This window comes from Notolepis coatsorum (assembly GCF_963971535.1).
Source record: "Notolepis coatsorum genome assembly, chromosome: 6".
Lineage (NCBI taxonomy): Eukaryota > Metazoa > Chordata > Actinopteri > Aulopiformes > Paralepididae > Notolepis > Notolepis coatsorum.
The window spans coordinates 8,218,574-8,235,531 of record NC_140170.1 but is presented as its reverse complement, the minus strand read 5'-3'; positions in this window follow the sequence as shown (position 1 = coordinate 8,235,531).

The window sequence follows — 16,958 nt, the reverse complement described above, 5'->3', positions numbered from 1 at the left end:
GTTGATAAGTTGTTGATGGTCTTTGTTGTTTGATAACAAAGAGTTGGTTTTCCCTCCAAAAAGTCCTTTGTCCTTGTTGCCTGCTGTAGATGGGTGAGATGGTGGAGAGGTCTTGTCCTGGTGGGTTGTTGTTTCAGAGTCCTTCTCTCCCATCACACCTGGGATCTTATAGCCAAGGCCCAGTGTCTCGGAGTTGATGACATCATCACATTATTTCCTCCAATCACAAGCCTGCTAAGCTGGCATTTGAAAATAGGGGTTTGGCTTATAGGCCAAACCCCCTTCACATAACTGCAAAAGGAGGCTGTCCTTACAGTCAACAATGTATACTGTCCTTTGTTTAATAAACATTGCATTATTTTCATTTCCTAATATCTATATTTGAATTACAATTGCCCACATAAACACAGATATATTTTCTTTATCACTAAGTCTACTGACTTTCAGAAAATATCTAACAAATCTAATCATTTAGCTTAATAGAATACAAATCAATACCATAACAATCAATTAATCATATTGAACATAAATGAAAACAGAACAGGCACATTAACTAATTACCTAATTTAAGTATGACCAAACCTAATTATATTTTAACTTACTTCAATGACTTCAGAATTCAAGATTACTAGTACAATATACCCGGAAATAGTTAGCTTGTTTGGAGCTCAAAATTAAGGATTTCAATAGTGATCTTCTCTGTGTGTGTGTGTGTGTGAGAGTGTGTGTGTGTGTGACTATGTGTGTGTGTGTGTGTGTGTGAAAATGTGTGTGTGTGAGTGTGTGTGTGTGTGAGTCTATGTGTGTGTGTGTGTGTGTGTCTGTGTGTGTGTGTCTGAATGTGTGTGTGTGTGAGTCTATGTGTGTGTGTAATCAGACCTTTGATGGTCACATGTAGCCATCAATATGTGACCTAATCATTGTCTTTGGCAGATCAGTTGGCTCTTTGATGTCTCCTAAAAGGAGACATGTTTCTCTAGAATTTCCTGCCCTTTGTTCTTACACACCCCCTAAAGGGAAGTAAGTATTACCTCAGCTGCCACTATATGCAAATGCCCTCCTGGGGTGACCACAAGGTCTTGGTGATTAAATTAGAACTGGATAGAAGAGAATAGATCAGAATACACATTGTTGTTCCACTTTGACTGTTTCTTTAAGACTTTTACACCACAGTTTGATTAGATCCTTGATGATTTATGTTTGGATTTTACCACACCTGCTTCATATAATCCTCCATAACCTGCTTCATATAATCATCTCTAAGCTGCTTCATATAATCCTCTCTAACCTGCTTCATATAATCCTCTCTAACCTGCTTCATATAATCCTCTCTAACCTGCTTCATATAATCCTCCCTAACCTGCTTCATATAATCATCTCTAACCTGCTTCATATAATCCTCCATAACCTGCTTCATATAATCATCTCTAACCTGCTTCATATAATCCTCCATAACCTGCTTCATATAATCCTAACCTGCTTCATATAATCCTCTCTAACCTGCTTCATATAATCCTCTGTAACCTGCTTCATATAATCCTCTCTAACCTGCTTCATATAATCCTCTCTAACCTGCTTCATATAATCCTCTCTAAACCTGCTTCATATAATCCTCTCTAACCTACTTCATATAATCCTCCCTAACCTGCTTCATATAATCCTCCATAACCTGCTTCATATAATCCTCTCTAACCTGCTTCATATAATCCTCCCTAACCTGCTTCATATAATCATCTCTAACCTGCTTCATATAATCCTCCATAACCTGCTTCATATAATCCTAACCTGCTTCATATAATCATCTCTAACCTGCTTCATATAATCCTCTCTAACCTGCTTCATATAATCATCTCTAACCTGCTTCATATAATCCTCTCTAACCTGCTTCATATAATCCTCTCTAACCTGCTTCATATAATCCTCCCTAACCTGCTTCATATAATCCTCCATAACCTGCTTCATATAATCATCTCTAACCTGCTTCATATAATCCTCCATAACCTGCTTCATATAATCATCTCTAACCTGCTTCATATAATCCTCCATAACCTGCTTCATATAATCATCTCTAACCTGCTTCATATAATCCTCCATAACCTGCTTCATATAATCCTCACTAACCTGCTTCATATAATCATCACTAACCTGCTTCATATAATCCTCCCTAACCTGCTTCATATAATCCTCCATAACCTGCTTCATATAATCCTCTCTAACCTGCTTCATATAATCCTCCATAACGTGCTTCATATAATCCTCTCTAACCTGCTTCATATAATCCTCCATAACCTGCTTCATATAATCCTCTCTAACCTGCTTCATATAATCCTCCATAACCTGCTTCATATAATCCTCCCTAACCTGCTTCATATAATCCTCCATAACCTGCTTCATATAATCCTCCATAACCTGCTTCATATAATCCTCACTAACCTGCTTCATATAATCCTAACCTGCTTCATATAATCCTCACTAACCTGCTTCATATAATCCTCCATAACCTGCTTCATATAATCCTCCCTAACCTGCTTCATATAATCATCTCTAACCTGCTTCATATAATCCTCACTAATCTGCTTCATATAATCCTCACTAACCTGCTTCATATAATCCTCCCTAATCTCACCTGCTTCATATAATCCTCCATAACCTGCTTCATATAATCCTCCCTAACCTGCTTCATATAATCCTCCCTAACCTGCTTCATATAATCCTCCCTATCCTGCTTTAAATAATCCTCCCTAATCTCACCTGCTTCATATAATCCTCACTAACCTGCTTCATATAATCCTCCATAACCTGCTTCATATAATCCTCCGTAACCTGCTTCATATAATCCTCCCTAACCTGCTTCATATAATCATCTCTAACCTGCTTCATATAATCCTCACTAATCTGCTTCATATAATCCTCACTAACCTGCTTCATATAATCCTCCATAACCTGCTTCATATAATCCTCCATAACCTGCTTCATATAATCCTCCCTAACCTGCTTCATATAATCATCTCTAACCTGCTTCATATAATCCTCACTAATCTGCTTCATATAATCCTCCCTAACCTGCTTCATATAATCCTCCCTAACCTGCTTCATATAATCCTCCCTATCCTGCTTTAAATAATCCTCCCTAATCTCACCTGCTTCATATAATCCTCACTAACCTGCTTCATATAATCCTCCATAACCTGCTTCATATAATCCTCCATAACCTGCTTCATATAATCCTCCCTAACCTGCTTCATATAATCATCTCTAACCTGCTTCATATAATCCTCACTAATCTGCTTCATATAATCCTCACTAACCTGCTTCATATAATCCTCCCTAATCTCACCTGCTTCATATAATCCTCCATAACCTGCTTCATATAATCCTCCCTAACCTGCTTCATATAATCCTCCCTAACCTGCTTCATATAATCCTCCCTATCCTGCTTTAAATAATCCTCCCTAATCTCACCTGCTTCATATAATCCTCACTAACCTGCTTCATATAATCCTCCATAACCTGCTTCATATAATCCTCCCTAACCTGCTTCATATAATCATCTCTAACCTGCTTCATATAATCCTCACTAATCTGCTTCATATAATCCTCACTAACCTGCTTCATATAATCCTCCCTAATCTCACCTGCTTCATATAATCCTCCATAACCTGCTTCATATAATCCTCCCTAACCTGCTTCATATAATCCTCCCTAACCTGCTTCATATAATCCTCCCTATCCTGCTTTAAATAATCCTCCCTAATCTCACCTGCTTCATATAATCCTCTCTAACCTGCTTTAAATAATCCTCCCTCATCTCACCTCCACCACACGCCGTCATCACAGCGCTCCGCTCGCTGTCCACATATCGCCACATCTGTAATATTTCACCCTTAGATCAACACAGACCTGATAAACTGGAGGGAAGGAGGAGGAGGAGGAGGAGGAGGGAAGGAGGGAAGGAGGGAAGGAGGGAAGGAGGGAAGGAGAGAATGAGATAGCGGGATGGAGGATGAGATGCAAAGGCAAATTATTGCCAATCAGATTTTATTCACAGCTCAACTGCTAGACAAATTGCAGCCCGTGCCGTTTGCCACGGGTCAGGGCGCCGTGTAATTTCATTTTAATAAGTCATTTTCCAGGCTGGGATGACACCGCACTGCACCTAGGTACACATGCCTACGCACACACATACGCGCGCACACGCGTGCACATTTATCTCACATTAAGGTAACCGCACACCCTCAGATGATAACGAGGCCGTGTGACAAAAAGTCCTGAGGGCGGATGTGTTCCTGAGCGATAGAATTTGATGCCCATCGCTGGTGAACCTGTCGCTGACAGAAGGTGTGGATCGGAAACATTACTGGAAAAGGCTCAACGATTAAGAAATGACACACGTGAGAGAGAGAGTTACACCGTGAGATCTTCAGAATCAGAATCACTTTTATTCGCATAAGTACATACAGTATACATACTAGGACTTGGGCTTGGTGCATACAGTAATAATAATAATAATAATAATAATAATAATAATAATAATAATAATAATAATAATAATAATAATAATAATAATAATAATAATAATAATAATAATAATAATAATAATAATAATAATAATAATAATAATAAACTTAATTTGTATAGCACCTTTCATACAGAAACTGCAGCTCAAAGTGCTTCACAACAGAAAAAAGACAGGCATAAAATGAGCACATAAAGTGCAGACATATAAAATCAAATTTTTTCACATTAGGATCTAACATCCCAACAGGCCACCTTGTTTATGGTCTGATTCAGTTTTAAATAGACAATAATAAAAAGAGTACGATAAAATAGACAGAGTAAAATAGTGCAATAGTGCAGTCCAATACAATTGTAGAATAAAATAGATTAAAAATATATATATATATATTTTACAGTGCAATAAAATAGTTCTGGATTACTGTTCAACGGTTCAAAGTCGTCTTTACCTTCTCTGTTTGGTATCCACAGTTTAAAACCTGACAGTCTTCCCTCCTGTTTTATACCCACTTTGCCCCTTTGAACCTCCCACCCAGGGTAATTCTCCAACACAGTACAACACACCTAAAATAATATACATACACAGTAGGGGTATAACAGTACACAGAAGCCACGGTTCGGTACGTACAGTACTTCGGTTTTGGGGTCACGGTTCGGTACGAGTCCGATACAACGGGTAAAAAGCCACAAAAATCCCAAATGTATGATGCTAGGTTTCCTTTCATTTATTTTGAACAGGCAGTAGGACAAGTTGTACTTAGTTCCACCTATAGGCTTGCCCTGGTAGTCTGTGATACCAGCGTTACTCTGTGTTCAGGCTCCACCAAGTAAATGACTGCTTTCACTTTCACTTCTAGAGTAGATTAAACTTCACGTGAAACAGAGAAATACAGCAGCGGGGCTGGAGAGGAGCTCAGAGGACCAGTCCAGACCAGCAGCAGTATGTTTGACTGGAGAGGAGCTCAGAGGACCAGTCCAGACCAGCAGCAGTATGTTTGACTGGAGAGGAGCTCAGAGGACCAGTCCAGACCAGCAACAGTATGTTTGACTGGAGAAGAGCTCAGAGGACCAGTCCAGACCAGCAGCAGTATGTTTGACTGGAGAGGAGCTCAGAGGACCAGTCCAGACCAGCAACAGTATGTTTGACTGGAGAGGAGCTCAGAGGACCAGTCCAGACCAGCAACAGTATGTCTGACTAGAGAGGAGCTCAGAGGACCAGTCCAGACCAGCAGCAGTAGTCAAGTCAAGTCAAGTCAAGAGTTTTAATTGTCACGGCATACAGGTATACAATGAAATGCGGCTGGTCTTGCCTGCGACGATGTGCAATACAGTGGTACAACATATAATAGAATCCAATAAAAATACAGTGGTAGAACATATAATAGAATCCAATAAAAACAACAGTGCAATAAACAGGTAACATGGTATGCCATCTCGGTATCTGTACATAGTATTTACAGAGCATATAGGACATGCTAGGTAGCTTTAGTAGTGCAATACACTGTTCCTGTTGTTTTACTAATTTAAAGTGGCCTTTCCTCTGGCCATAAGTGTGCGTGTGTGCGGCATGAGTGTTAAAGTGGCTGCTAGTGTGTGAGTGTGCTCAGCGTGTGTGTCGTGTGTGTGCTTGTGTGTGCTTGTGTGTGGATAGTTCAGTTTCTGTGTCTCTCAATGTTCATTGTTCAAGGCTCTGATGGCCTGGGGGAAGAAGCTTAGCCTAAGCCTCTCCGTCCTAGTAGCTGGGGTTCGCAGGCGTCTGCCTGACCTCAGCAGCTGGAACAGGCTGTTATTGGGGTGGTGGGGGTCTTTCATTATCCTGCAGGCTCTGGATTTGCACCTCTTGTTGTATAGAGCCTGAAGGGGAGGTAGCGCAATACCCGTGGTACGCTCGGCTGAGCGCACCACTCTCTGTAGGGCCTTCTTGTCCTGTGCCGTGCTGTTCCCATACCAGGCAGTGATGTTTACGGTCAAGATGCTCTCTACAGCTCCTGAGTAGAAGGACTGGAGTATCTTCCCCGATACTCTGAACTTCCTTAACTGTCTCAGGTGGTAGAGGCGCTGCTTCGCTTTCTTTACTACTGTGTCTATGTGTGTTGACCATGTCAGATCCTCTGAGATGTGGACCCCCAGGTACTTGAAGCTGCTCACCCTGTCCACGGTAGCCCCGTTGATCATCAGTGGTGTGTGTGTCTCCTGCTGTCCTCTCCTATAATCCACGATCAGCTCCTTGGTTTTACCAATGTTCAGGAGCAGGCTGTTGTCCTGGCACCAACGTTCCAGTACCTCAACCTCCTCCCGGTAGGCCTTCTCGTCGTTGTCCGAGATCAGCCCCACCACCACCGTGTCGTCTGCAAACTTTACTATGGAGTTGGAGCTGAACTTGGCCACACAATCGTGTGTGTAGAGTGAGTACAGCAGGGGGCTTAGAACACAGCCCTGTGGGGACCCGATGCTCAGGGTGATGGTGTTGGAGGTCTGACCCCCCACCCTGACCGCCTGGGGTCTTTCACTCAGAATGTCTGACTAGAGAGGAGCTCAGAGGACCAGTCCAGACCAGCAACAGTATGTCTGACTAGAGAGGAGCTCAGAGGACCAGTCCAGACCAGCAACAGTATGTTTGACTGGAGAGGAGCTCAGAGGACCAGTCCAGACCAGCAGCAGTATGTTTGACTGGAGAGGAGCTCAGAGGACCAGTCCAGACCAGCAGCATGTTTGACGGGAGAGGAGCTCAGAGGACCAGTCCAGACCAGCAACAGTATGTCTGACTGGAGAGGAGCTCAGAGGCCCAGTCCAGACCAGCAGCAGTATGTTTGATTGGAGAGGAGCTCAGAGGACCAGTCCAGACCAGGAACAGTATGTTTGACTGGAGAGGAGCTCAGAGGACCAGTCCAGACCAGCAACAGTATGTTTGACTGGAGAGGAGCTCAGAGGACCAGTCCAGACCAGCAGCAGTATGTTTGACTGGAGAGGAGCTCAGAGGACCAGTCCAGACCAGCAACAGTATGTTTGACTGGAGAGGAGCTCAGAGGACCAGTCCAGACCAGCAACAGTATGTTTGACTGGAGAGGAGCTCAGAGGACCAGTCCAGACCAGCAGCAGTATGTTCGTCTGGAGAGGAGCTCAGAGGACCAGTCCAGACCAGCAGCAGTATGTTTGACTGGAGAGGAGCTCAGAGGACCTGTGCAACTTTTTATCCTTTGTATCCCCATGTATTGATTGTGTGTTTTAAACGGAAGAAAGGACCTTTTCGGTTTACATTCCTTGGAGAGCGCAGCGAGGTATGCTTTGTTGTTTATTTGATTATGGTTGTAACTCTGTAGAATGAAATTCGTGAATGAATGATTTTATGTCTTGTGTAGGAATGTAATCCTTGTAGTTTTGATACCAATGTTTAGTTTAGTGTTTGTACTGTGCTGTGGAAACCGTTATGTGAAATGTTTGTTTATATGTACGTTTCCAATGCCGTTTTCACGGTGCTAAGATGACGTCACGGATGGACAATTAAATAAAGATCGTCTTGTGCATCAGTCGAGACTCGTTTGGATCCAAGGGCTGTAACAGTGAGAGGGAGGTTCTGGCTGGAGAAGGTGAGGCTGGTTATTGGGGATGATTTAATTTGGTGTGGGGTGCCGATTAGAACGGCTTCTGTTTTGGTTGCTGTTTAGTTGTAGGAAATTGTGACTCATCCACGCCTGTATCTCCTCAAGGCAGGTGGTCAGTGTGGATGAAGGTGATGGAGGTGGTGATGGCAGGGGGACAGAGGGGAGTGGGGCAGTCAGTCCTGAGGTAGAGTTGGGTGTCATCAACGTAGCAGTGGAAGAATATCCCATGCCGGCTGATGACACGACCACGGGGGAGCATATATAGTGTGAAGAGGGTGGGGCCGAGGACGGAACCTTGGGGTAGTGTAGTTTTATGAAATTCGAAAGCCCATCCAATGCCCTGGGTTTCTTCTTTCATAGGACTACAACAGTGGGGCGACAGTGGCTTGGGAGGTACAGTAGAGCAGTCGTCTGGCAATCCGGAGGTTCCCGGTTCGATTCCCGCTCCTCCCGGGCAGCGTGACACTTAACCCCTAATTGCTCCCAATGAGCAGGTTGGCACCTTGCATGGTTGCCTCCGCCGTGAATGTGTGAGTGAGTGAGTGAATGGGTAAAAATGTGAGTAACAAATTGTAAAGCGCTCTGGATAAAAGCTCTATATAAAAAAGCAGCCATTTGCTACAAACCTGTCTGAGGGCCTCATTTCCTTGAGTCAATATCTGCCGGTTTCCGACTCAATGCGCTGAGATTTCTATAAACTCATATTTCTTAAAATCATTGGTAAAACAAATGTAGTGCTGAAAATATACACTTTAACTACTGTTTTGATAGGGTTAGGGTCTTTACTCTTGGCTAGAGACTCACATCACCATACAGACTATCTTGTTTCTTTGCACTAGAGACTCATATCACTGGACTCTCACCACTGGACTATCTTGTGTTTGTACTTTTTATATTACTATATTGTATTTCTATATATACCTTAAGTGTATCTATAGTGTATATAGATATTGGACTGTATAGGACTGTGAAGCTATGCATCCCCCATCCTGTACCCCCCCCCCCCCCCCCCCCATGCTGCTTTGACACCCGAATTTCCCCAAGGGGATCAATAAAGGATTATCTTATCTTATCTTATCTTAACCACAGAGTGCCATATACCATACAGAGCATGTACCATGCAGAGTGCCATGTACCATAGAGTGCCATGTACCATACAGAGTGCCATGTACCATAGAGTGCCATGTACCATAGATTGCCAATGTACCATACAGAGTGTCATGTACCATAGAGTGCCAATGTACCATACATAGTGCCATGTACCATATAGTGCCAATGTACCATACAGAGTGCCAATGTACCATAGAGTGTCATGTACCATACAGAGTGCCATGTATCATAGAGTGCCAATGTACCATACAGAGTGTCATGTACCATAGAGTGCCAATGTACCATACAGAGTGCCATGTATCATAGAGTGCCAATGTACCATACAGAGTGCCAATGTACCATAGAGTGTCATGTATCATAGAGTGGCATGTACCATACAGAGTGTCATGTACCATAGAGTGCCATGTACCATAGAGTGCCATGTACCATACAGAGTGCCATGTATCATAGAGTGCCAATGTACCATACAGAGTGACATGTACCATAGAGTGTCAATGTACCATAGAGTGCCAATGTACCATATAGTGCCAATGTACCATACAGAGTGCCAATGTACCATATAGTGTCATGTACCATACAGAGTGCCATGTATCATAGAGTGCCAATGTACCATACAGAGTGTCATGTACCATAGAGTGCCAATGTACCATACAGAGTGTCATGTACCATACAGAGTGTCATGTACCATAGAGTGCAATGTACCATACAGAGCATGTACCATAGAGTGCCATGCACCATAGAGTGTCATGTACCATAGAGTGCCATGTACCATACAGAGTGCAATGTACCATAGAGTGCCATGTACCATAGAGTGTCATGTACCATAGAGTGCCATGTACCATAGAGTGCCATGCACCATACAGAGTGTCATGTACCATAGAGTGCAATGTACCATACAGAGCATGTACCATAGAGTGCCATGCACCCTAGAGCAGGGATCGGCAATAGGCGGCCCGCGGGCCGAAATGGGCCCGCCAGCAATAATTTCTGGCCCGTCAGGTTATTTTGAGAATATGATGTTTATTTTACGCGCAGGAAATATTCACTCGTTGTGACGCCAGAGTGTCTTTTGAAGCTGTATCTATCTATTCATCATATCTATGGCTGTCACTATAGCCAATTGAAATGCTAGAAATGGTCACATGGACTGGGAGAACCAATGGAATTTCACTTTCACTTCCGCGTTTGGCATGCCGGCGAGGCGAGCGAACGTTTGCAAAAACAAAACAAACGTCTTTGAATAACTTCTTTGCAATGCAACGGGGAAATATGATGAGCCAGAAGAGGAGCTTACGACCTATAAAGCTTATTTTAATAAACAGGTGTCATTCTTAAAATACGGGTTTATCGCAACAGGTAACTCTTGCAATAAGCAACCGGTGACTCTCGCTTGTTGACATGGCAACACGAGCAAGCAACTGTTCAAGTTGGGTGGGCATTCAACGCGAGTGGACATTTAACATGTTATTAACATGGATTTTGGAGGACCGAAGCAGAAACAATATCAAGTCCAGGGCAGGGCTGCCTGCATTATGCCGGTGAGTGTTGTGTTTTAATAATAATAATAATAATAATACATTCGATGTATAATACACCCGCTGTGGTGCTTAAAATCAAATGCACCCTACTGATCTCGATTTATAATGCGAGCACCTGCATTAAAATCAAATTACTGATCTGTTCATGTGTAATGCACTGTCTGAGAGGCACTTTATAATAGAAAAAAGACAGTGCAAACATGTATATGTCGTTTTTTTTTACAGTTAAAAAATGTTCACTTATCATTGGCCCGCCACACAATGGCTTGGGGAAAATTCGGCCCGTGGGCAAATCTAATTGGCGACCCCTGCCCTAGAGTATCATGTACCATACAGAGTGTCATGTACCATAGAGTGCCATGTACCATATAGAGTGACATGTACCATAGAGTACCATGTACCAAACAGAGTTCCATGTACCATATAGTGCCATGTACCATAGAGTGCCATGTACCATAGAGTGCCATGTACCAAACAGAGTTCCATGTTCCATACAGAGTGCCATGTACCATAGAGTGCCATGTACCAAACAGAGTTCCATGTTCCATACAGAGTGTCATGTACCATAGAGTGCCATGTACCATAGAGTGCCATGTACCATAGAGTGCCATGTACCATAGAGTGCCATGTACCATAGAGTGTCATGTACCATAGAGTTCCATGTACCATAGAGTGCCATGTACCATAGAGTGTCAATGTACCATAGAGTTCCATGTACCATAGAGTGCCATGTACCATAGAGTGCCAATGTACCATTACGTGAGTTGCATCCTATGTACAACCTGCAGGGTGTGATGATTGTAGAAAAATGGCCATTTGGAAAATACAGTATATAGGAACTATAGCCTTTGTTATTTGCCTCAGGTTTGCCTTTTACTACTGTATGCATTATTAATGGAAAAGAAGATAGCTTGATATTTATTGTTTCACCTGCACTTGCTGAGAGTATGTACTGTACATCATCCAGCCTGGATCAGTGTTACCTTCAGCAATATTTTGAGGAATCATTTTGAATCCTATTCCATATCTTGCATGCACAAAAAGATAAAAGATTCCACAGCATTCATCCCAAAGGGGTCTTAAACCTTTTCAAACTTTCTAAAACTACAATGATCAGGAGATGATTCAATATGATAGTTTGGATCCGTACAAAATTACGTTAGTTCTATCAAGGCAGGGTAATAGTAGAAAGACATAAATATAGGCAATAGAAGTAGATCTGAATATATAGAAATATGAGAAAAATAAACAGGGTAAACAATATAATCAACTCTGAATATATAAATAGGAGAAAAATAAACAGGGTAAACAATATAATCAACTCTGAATATAAAAATATGAGAAAAATAAACAGGATAAACAATATAATCAACTCTGAATATAAAAATAGGAGAAAAATAAACAGGGTAAACAATATAATCAACTCTGAATATAAAAATATGAGAAAAATAAACAGTGTAAACAAAGGTGGAGACGAGGGTCTGTATGTCGGTTATATTATACGTTACAACAAATACAGGCAATAACGTTTGAATCTGATAGATATACTATGAGTACGAGCAAAACCAAACATGTCCATCTGAGGTTTTAGATTTACTTTAGTTTACTCAGTTTATTTGATCAGGCACAGTGCATATCAATCAACACTTATACATGTATAAATGAATACAAATAAAAAACTGTAAATATGCCAACATTAGCAGGGTTGCTAGTTTTCAGCTCTAGTCCCTGGGCTAGATGTTTAAGCCAGAAAAGAAACAGAAAAATAAGAAGGACAATAAAGCTAATATAGGTTCCCTCCATTTCTTTCCTATTAAGGTTTACGAGTGTATCCTCTTCCGGGAGGGGGGGGTTACGCCACCAGGGGGCGCTGTAGCCACTCTGTGCCCTGCCGAGTCCATTGAGACATGTAATGTGATTTTGGGGGGCTACAAATAAATCCGCCTTGACTTGACTAACGGAGGGTAATGTGAGCAGGACGGTTAAAGGCCCCGGCCCCCCCGACAGGTTGATGTAGTTCCAGCAATGAGCAGCTCATAAAGTGTGCTATCCGTAGGCCCTCGGAAGATATTCTATCTCCTGCACTCCGCTAACGGCGCGGCCCGGAATCACCTGCTCCATCAAAGTCACCTCTATTACATACAACGCACTGGGAAAAACAATACAACACAGAGAAAACAATAGTCCCTGTATGTACACACGGGCGGTCTTACGGTTCAGGGGCTCCCGCTTAAAACGTCAAACACGGGGGGGCCTTATCTTATAAATGGACAGCATTTATTTTTTTACATTTACATTCACATTTTTGTCATTTAGCGAAACGCTTTCATCCGAAGCGACTTACGAGTTATGTGCGCGACAAGTCAGCAGGCAGGAAGGGTACGACTCTTTCAGCCGAGTAACGGTGTTCATCAAACAAACAGTGTTGAAACTTGAGTGCGGCATTGTTGAGTGCATAGTAGTATAGAGGCATATTAACCCTTCCACTGCCACACCACCAAAGGGTTAACCCTTTCACTGCCACAGTGTGGAAGGTTAACCCTTTCACTGCCACGAGACAAAGGGTTAACCCTTTCACAACCACGCTACGTAAGGTTAACCACTTCACTACCGCACTACAGACGGTCAACCTTTACAACTTATGCCTTACATTCACCCGTTCACTCACACGTTCACAGAACAACTGCGGAGACCATGTGAGGTGCCGACCTGCTCTTCGGCAGCAGTTTAAGTGTCTTGCTCAAGGACACTTTGACATGTTGCCAGGAGAAGTCGGAATCGAACCCGGGAACCTTCTGATTACCAGGTGTTAGATCTTGACCATCATCAGCTAGTATCACCTCTTCATCTGTTGGCTTGTGTAGTTTCTGCATTGTGTTTGTCTCTTGATCTTCTCATGCAATCCGTAATCATAAGAATTCGACACTTGACAGCGTAATACCTTTCTTGGAAAACGTTGTTTGTTCCATAAACAAACCTTCGTAATCAGATGGAAACCAATTCTGTAATTGTCCTTGAAAGGTCTTGGGAAGAAACTACATTAATTATTCTAATGATTCCTCCTTTCACCCCGCTCGGTGGTCATCGCGGCCTGGTTGTTATTCCAAAAGCCTGTCGTCGTGGCACTTCTCCATTGCTGCCCCCCCCCCCCCCCTTTAGCGAGGGGAGGAGGGAGCCGTTTCAAAGTCTCTGTGGTTCCTCTCTTCTGTGTGGTTCGTATCTCAGTCTGACTTACACCCGGAAGAAAACTCACTTTTCTATATTCTCGCCATAGCAACGACAGGCCCGGCCTCTCTTCTCGTCGAGAGGTCATGACATCTGCTATTCACCTATAACACACATTAAACGTTCGTTCCATTGATTTCTCTCTGCCTGCCTGCACTTTCAATGCTTATCGAGATGCCGAACGACCTTGGAGCCACACACACACCCTGCTCGCTGCTACCACACTGACTCTCTCGGACCGCCTCCACCACCACATCTACCTCTCTGACCTGGCTATCAGTAGATGCTGTCATCCACCAATATTTAACACTATATACACCTTGAAAAACCTATATTTCCTTCACAGATGACTGTTCTACCTCCTTAGCCAATGTCTTATATTAACAACATTTACAAGAGAATGTAAAGCAGGCCTTGGACGTGCACTGAAGCGTGCATCTCTGACGCACAAATTCGCTCTCTCTGACTTAAATGTACACACGGTAGTGAAAGGGTTAATATGTCTCTACTACTATGCACTCAACAATGCCGCACTCAAGTTTCAAACACTCACCTTATTAACACTCACTTTGGACACCTTAACACTACATTATATTTACCTATTTTTATTAACACTTTCAGCGCCATAAGCTGTCCCCATCTCTGCCGCTAGAAGGCCAGCTTAAAATGGTAATTTCTGCGGCGTTTCACGATGTCTTCAGAGCTGTGTGTGTGTTCTGTATTATAGCTGTGGAGACAATGGTGTGGCTCATTTGTCTTACCCCGAAAATCCGATCGTTAGAAAAAGCCTCGTTTATGACCGGTAAAGTAAACCACTGTGATCGTTACATAAACATGTTTCACGTTCGGTAAAATAGACATAGGGGGTCCTTACCTTAGCCAGAAGGTAATCCAAAAACAAAAATTCCAATGATCCCACTCTGCTATCTTATCTTAAATGTTAAATAATGTTAAACTTCTTGTTGACCTATGAACCCTAAATGTAACGTCTGTTTTCCCACTCTTTTCTTTGTGTCAGGAGGCTAAATGATGTCACTCTGGCCTTTTGTCTCCACTTCTCTCTAACCCTCTCCCTCTTCCTCATCACTCGCTCATTCTGCCTTTAAGTTATTTTAGACGTAATCTCAATAGAACTAACTATCTTTTAAATAGTGTTTTTTTGTAATTTTGTAGGGATCCATACTTGTAATAAACGATCATATCGAATCATCTCCTGATCGTTATCGTTTTAGACAGCAATTAAATATTCCTTTTATAATATCAATTAATACGCTGGGGATATCAAATATTCATCATTACAATGTGTTTGGCTTGAAAAGTTTGAAAAGGTTTAAGACCCCTTTGGGATGAATGCTGTTGAATCTTTTATCTTTTTGTGAAGAATACGCATGCAAGATAGGCCTGGCATAGGCTTCAAGATTATTCCTAAAATATTGCTGAAGGTAACACTGATCCAGGCTGGATGATGTACAGTACATACTCTCAGCATGTGCAGGGGGGGAAAAAATATCAAGCATATCTTCTTTTCCATTAAAAATGCATACGGTAGTAAAAGGCAAACCTGAGGCAAATAACAAAGGCTATAGTTCCCATATACTGTATTTTCCAAATGGACATTTTTCTACAAGCAGCACATCTAGCAGGTTGTACATAGGATGCAACTCACATAATGGTACATGGCACTCTATGGCACATGACACTCTGTATGGTACATGACACTCTATGGTACATGGCACTCTATGGTACATGGCACTCTGTATGGTACATGGCACTCTATGGTACATGGCACTCTATGGTACATGGCACTCTATGGTGCATGGCACTCTGTATGGTACATGGCACTCTGTATGGTACATGGCACTCTATGGTACATGGCACTCTATGGTGCATGGCACTCTATGGTACATGGCACTCTATGGTACATGGCACTCTGTATGGTACATGGCACTCTATGGTACATGGCACTCTGTATGGTACATGGCACTCTATGGTACATGGCACTCTGTATGGTACATGGCACTCTATGGTACATGGCACTCTGTATGGTACATGGCACTCTATGGTACATGGCACTCTATGGTGCATGGCACTCTGTATGGTACATGGCACTCTGTATGGTAGATGGCACTCTGTATGGTACATGGCACTATATGGTACATGGCACTCTGTATGGTACATGGCACTCTATGGTATATGGCACTCTGTATGGTGCATGGCACTCTGTATGGTACATGGCACTCTATGATACATGGCACTCTATGGTACATGGCACTCTATGGTGCATGGCACTCTATGGTACATGGCACTCTATGGTACATGGCACTCTATGGTGCATGGCACTCTATGGTACATGGCACTCTGTATGGTACATGGCACTCTATGGTACATGGCACTCTGTATGGTACATGGCACTCTATGGTGCATGGCACTCTATGGTACATGACACTCTATGGTACATGCCACTCTATGGCACATTGACACTCTATGGTACATGACACTCTATGGTACATGCCACTCTGTATGGTACATGGCACTCTATGGTACATGACACTCTGTATGGTACATGACACTCTGTATGGTACATGGCACTCTATCGTACATGGCACTCTATGGTAGATGGCACTCTATGGTACATGACACTCTGTATGGTACATGGCACTCTATGGTACATGCCACTCTGTATGGTACATGACACTCTATGGTACATGGCACTCTGTATGGTACATGACACTCTATGGTACATGGCACTCTGTATGGTACATGACACTCTATGGTACATAGCACTCTATGGTACATGGCACTCTATGGTACATGACACTCTGTATGGTACATGGCACTCTATGGTACATGGCACTCTATGGTACATGGCACTATATGGTACATGACACTCTATGGTACATGGCACTCTATGGTACATGGCACTCTATGGTACATGACACTTTATGGTACATGACACTCTGTATGGTAC